Source organism: Rhododendron vialii, chromosome 9a, assembly GCF_030253575.1.
Source record: "Rhododendron vialii isolate Sample 1 chromosome 9a, ASM3025357v1".
NCBI classification, from domain to species: Eukaryota; Viridiplantae; Streptophyta; class Magnoliopsida; order Ericales; family Ericaceae; genus Rhododendron; species Rhododendron vialii.
In genome coordinates, this window is record NC_080565.1 from 13,586,845 (window position 1) to 13,592,844 (window position 6,000).

The 6,000-nt window shown below is 40.9% G+C and overlaps 1 long non-coding RNA gene across 1 annotated transcript; it reads left to right on the plus strand.

Annotated features, from left to right (window-relative positions):
• Nucleotides 1-3,429: 3,429 nt before the first annotated feature.
• LOC131300599 (uncharacterized) lies at nucleotides 3,430-5,644 on the plus strand. The gene is made up of 3 exons (XR_009191007.1): nucleotides 3,430-3,560; nucleotides 5,019-5,081; nucleotides 5,368-5,644. It is a non-coding gene; the product is annotated as an uncharacterized LOC131300599 (long non-coding RNA).
• The last annotated feature ends 356 nt before the right edge of the window (nucleotides 5,645-6,000 follow it).

The following is a 6,000-nucleotide window of genomic DNA, read 5'->3' on the forward strand; positions in this document are numbered from 1 at the left end:
AATCAGCAAAGGAAGAACAACCTGAATACGATTAGCCAAGATCTTAGTTATACATTTATAGATTGTATTGCAGCACGCAATAGGCCTGTAATCTTTTATAGAATTAGGAGCTGGAATTTTGGGAACCAAAGTGATGGCTGTAGAGTTCCATCCATTAGGCATAGAACCAGTTAAAAAGAAATGAAGCACCCCAGCAATAACATCATCCTTAACAATAGACCAGTTATCTTGAAAGAACGCAGAATTAAAACTGTCTAGCCCAGGGGCCTTATCCCTATGAATGGACTTAAGAGCAGTCCAAATTTCAGCTTCTGACACAGGCTGTACCAACCCCTCCTTTAGATCTTGAGGAACTTTTTGATGAATAGCAAGAGATAAGACCATGGAAGCATCCCTTCTCTGACTGAACTCAGTGCCCAAAAGATTGTTGTAGTACCCAAGGATTTCAGACTCAATATCCTCAGGATTCTCAAGCCTAATACCTTGATCATTAACAAGACTGAGAATGGTATTCCTAGACTTGTGAGCATTCATTTTCTGATGGAAAAACTTTGTATTCTTATGTCCAAGAGCTAGCCAGTGCACCCTTGACCTTTGTTTCTTATAAGATTCCTCTGCGTTGCTCAGAGTATAAAATTGTTGAGTCAACTCCTTCTCCAAATCGCTCAAAAACTGATCATGGGTAAAAGGTAAACCTAAAGCAAAGGCTCTAGATTTTAGTCAGGTTTGCCCTAGCAACCAAAACCCTACCACTGATATTACTGTAAAACTCTTTATGAAAGGCCTTACACACAGGTTTAAAATTCTTCATCTTGAGACTGAGCTTTGCTATCGGATTACCCCTCACTTCTTGAGACCAAGCAGAAATAAGGAGATCCTTGAACCGACAATCTTCCATCCAAAAATTATAAAACCTGAAAGGGCAGCTTTTATATTTCTTATGGACTATAGCCAACACCAGAGCGCAGTGATCGGACACCCCAGGGGCATGCCCAACAGCTTCAGAGTCACTAAACAGATCAAGCCACACATTATTAATTAGCACCCTATCTAGTCTACTCTTATAATCACCAAGACCACTCCTCTTGTTTGTCCAAGTAAACCAAAACCCTTTTGTAACCATATCATCCATATTAATATCATCCAAGCAACTATTAAACTCTGCAGCTGCTGCCACATCAAAACCACTCACCCTTTCCTCAGGTCTCCTAACGACATTAAAATCCCCCATAATCACCCAAGCAGAGGTACCCAACACAGGAAATAAAGATCTCAACTCCTGCCACAAAGGGATTCTATCTCTAGCAAGATTTTTCCCGTAAACAACTGAAGCAAAAAAAGATTTCTGCACTTCTAAAATAGTAACAGAAACTACAATCATCTGGTCAGAACACAAAACCACAGAAATAGAGAGTTTGGATGGATCCCATCCCACCAAAATTCTAGCCACTGTGAGGGTGCCAACATTATGAACATACTGCCAATTAACAGGAAAACATCTAGCCGTAACACTAGGCATATTACTAAGCCTAACTTTAGCCTCAACAATACCAAACAGAGAAAGATGATGAACTCTGATAAAGGAACACACCTCCTTTTGCTTCAGGGGGTCATTGAGTCCCCTGACATTCCAAGTAGCAATCTTAGACATTAAAAAGGGTTATTTGCCACCACCCTTAACGTTCCTCTTTCCCCTGCCAGCCTTTACAGCAGGAGGAGGAACATCAACCCTCTTGGTACCAGGGTCACCAAGAACTACATCCTCAACATGAGGAAGTGGAAGGGGAATATCAGAGATTTCTTTAAACTCCTCCAAAACCTTGTCAGACAAAGGGGAGAACTTATTCCTCAGTAAACCAGCATCTACAGTAGGACTTGAAGTGAAACCAATCACCCCCACCTCAGCATCAGAAGGAAGCCAAGCAGCCCCGATAGAATCCTTACCTACAGAGTTTGAAGTAGCCCCCACCCTTGCATTATACTTCTGCACAATCTCATCAATCATAGCATTATCACAAATCTGAATTCTTGACGGAACACCAGAATTTGAAGAACTAGAACCTCCCCTCTCCACCACAAGGCCAGCTTCATACTCCCCACCCACAAGGTTAGGGATAATAGTAGCCACAGGAGCAGAGATAGCAGCTTCCGCAAGACAAGGAACCACAGGAGATTTATGTTGAAACACAGAAGGAGCTACCCTCATTGGGACAACATGGGGAGCAGGAATTGAAGAAGGGTTAGAAGCACCAACCACTTCCCTAACCTTATTAGGGCATCCACCTTCTGAATGTCCAAAAACCTTGCACATACAACATTTAGAAGGCTTCCAAGGATATTTAACAGAAATATCACAACTCTCCCCCCTAGCATTTACCACTTCAACTGTATGCAACAGCTCAGAAGAGACATCCACTTCAACACAAATTTTAGCAAAGCTCAAACGTTGGCACTTCTCAGTCATCGTATCTGCGTACAGGGGCTTACCTATAGTGCTTGCAATATAACTCAAGCCTTCCTCATTCCAAAACTCAAGCGGAATACCAGAGAACTGAACCCATTTAGGTAGAGTAGACAATTGCTCTTTTTCTAACCTCATCTGAGGCCTCCACTGCTGTAGGATCATAGGTTTACCAGCTATGAGCCATGGCCCAGACTCAATAACCTTCCTAATAGCATTCTCCTTAGAGAACTGAAAGAAAAAGAAACTAGAGTCATTCGATAGAAGATCATAGATCCCAAACTTCAGTCAAATCCTATCAACAATATTTTTTACCAACCCAAAGGGAACCTTCTTGTCAAGAAAATATCCCACTACGAAGTCAGACTACTGCTCACATCCCTTAGCCTCTACTGAAGGAGGTAAGTACACAACCGTTTTCTCCGCAGTAACCACCGGAGGAAAGTAGGTCAACTTCATGCGGGAGTCACCAGAAGTTTGAGACACTACTGAACTCCATTTAGGTTGTTCAACCTTCGGAGGTGAAGATATCCGAACCGGCGCCTGAATTGGGACCATAGGGGAGGAATCCGTTTCCAAAAAATCGAACAGGTTAACAGGAAGAATCCCAGCATCAGCCGTAGAGGGGAACACATGGTACATTCATCGCGGACGATGAGTTAGGGTTTTGAGAGTTTTTCCCATTTTTAGAGTTTTTAACTAAAGAAGAAGAAGGTAAAACAGGAAATTGATCACCTAGATCCATCATATTAGAACAGGAACAGCCCTAGAACTTGAATTCAGCGTACTACCTTGATGCCATCGCAATAGGCGCGTTCGAAGCCAACTTGTTTGCTCTTTGACTTGATCTGAAGACACCGCCAGACTTCCATATTTGTTTCTAGTTAATCTCCATGGTCCACCATATACCAATCACCAAATAAAAACCTGGCACCTCTCTCTCTCTCTCTGTGTAACTGTCCTTCCTCTTGATCTCATAAGATTTTGAAATTGGCATGTACATGGAAATGGTTTGAAAGTACTATGTACATTGCTTGCCTAGCCGGAGAATATCTTTTGCTTCACTGTCAAAGGCTTGCTTCTGGGTGTAAACTTGCAGGTTAGAAAGCTTATTTTAGTGTCATGTGCATGCCATATTATAACTTCTCATTCCTCCATGAAAACACTCTATCCAGCACATCATTCACAATCGGATCATAAATGGTATCCGGGGTGTACTGTTTGTTACCTAAAACAGAGTCATTCCTAGCTTTCCAAATGTAATACACTGTCCCAGCCATAGCTCGCTTATAGAGAGCAAATGAAAACCATTTCTTCTTGAGGTTCTGAACAACCCAATTAATCTCATGCTCCCACTCCATAGGATATCTGGAAAAGCCCAACAAATGGAGAATTTTGCCCCAAATACAGGCAGAAAAAGGACAGTTGAAAAAGAGATGCATATGGGAATCGTACACACTTTGACAAAGAACGCAAAGGGGTCCACCCTCATCCCCAATGAGCGAAGCCTATCTTTTGTAGGGAGCCTACCCCAATGCACAAGCCACATAATAAAAACCCATCTAGGAATACCTCGCTTAAACCAAACAATAGGAGCCCATAGAACTATGGGGAGAGGTGTCTTGAGAGCATCCCAAGCTGTTTTAACAGAAAAATTAGCATTCTGGGCCAAAAGCCAGGTCACAAAATCAACCCCTATGTTAGGCCTGAGATTAGGAGGGGTAGACCTCATAATTTGCAAAATAGCTCTGTTCCTCTGCTTGGGCCAGTGCCAATCCCCATCTTGAATAATAGATGATACTTTGCGCAGAAGGGAGCTGCCAACATTGCTATCAATATCTTCACCAAACACTTTGTATAGAGGGCCTACATCATGCTAATGATCCAACCAAAGGAAAGTAGTGTTCCCATTACCAATCACATACTTAATAAGGGGCTGCACTACCGCTATAAGTTTGAAAAGCTTCCTGATGGTCCATGAAGAATCTTGGGGCATACCCAGTGTTTACTTTGTTGGTCCTTATCCTCTCTACTTTAGTTAAATGAAAAGGGAACCATGAAGTTTCCCTCGATGATGTTTTGTGATTTGCTAGGACGATACGATTTTTGGAACCGTATTTATTTTTCAAGGTTTTATACTTGTGATTTCCTACAGATGTGTATGTCTCTCTCTCTCTCTCTCATGTGTATGTATCTCTTTGTTTTGTTATTGAGTACTACCACGGCTTTCAATTGTCCACTTTTCGGAATCCAGAAATGACTGTCAACAATGCTTTCTGAAACGTGGTAAGTTAAAGCTTAACAATCTTTGCATTGTACTCCACTCAAGAGTTACAAAATCACCAATGTATTCCGTGCTATATATGTTGGTGTTGAATGTTGTGTCTTTTGTCTTCCTGTTTTTTTTGGTTGGTGTCTCTTGACTCTCTTAGTTCATAATTTGAAATTGTCATAGAGAGATGATAGTTAATTATTTTAATACTACCGGTGGTTTTTACTAGAACTTGTCACAAAGGAAAGTAATGCCTTCAGTCTTATAATTAGATTTCATTTGCAGCTCGCGTAGGATCAAAGCCATGGTTAAGAGTATATAAATCGCTCTAAGATGATGACAAAGTTAGTAAGTGTCCACCTAATAACTGCAACTTCTTAGTTTTGTTTAATGCCTTCAATATGGTTGCAACTATAGTCGGTGCTTTTGTTGCTGCCTGAGTTATAATTATATCTTCAGGTTAAAATCTTTTGAATCGTATGTGGTTTTTTCGCTTGTTTTTGTTTCTTATTCTCGGTTTCAGTTGCTAGATGTTTGATTACACTCAATGGATAGTTATAAACTTATACTTCTTTCTCTAGAAAGCTTAATTGTTTTGGGTAGGTCAATGATCCAGCTTGTCTTTATGATACAGAATTGCAAGGCATGCACAACATGGTATCCCAACTCAAAACCAACGTACCTAAATATTTCATTTTCAACTTTGAAGCTCTCCCTCCGACTCCCTTACATCTTCCTCCCCAACCTTCAATTCGATCTTCCACTATTACTTAGATCCTGTCCTAACGACATTCACCAAACACAAACATATTCGTATTCACGGAAGAACACATCTATATTCTGCCATCTCCATCTCCATCGCCTTCAACTTGGTGCTCCACGAATAGAAGAGTCCTCCATGGATGCGGTCTACAAAGGGATGAACAAACTTCTGAAGACAAACATGCCATAGTAACTTGAAATTTCTCCATTTTCCACACTTGACCATTATTTGCGGTCCTCTGTAATGGACTGACATCCCAAAATAATATCCCTCAAACAGAGATTGGTATTGGAGTTACCTACACCAACTATTTAATTCATTTACTGAATTAAGGTTGGGTGCAATGGATGCCACATTTGAGTGGCCCTTGTAGATTTTCCCTTACTGTGTTTGGTGTCATACTACGCTGACCCTTTGCCTTGGATATTGATATTCCAAGAAAACAAGAAAGAGAGAGAATGGTTTCCCTTTTAAAGAATAATAATGAAGTTTAGGCTCTTTGAA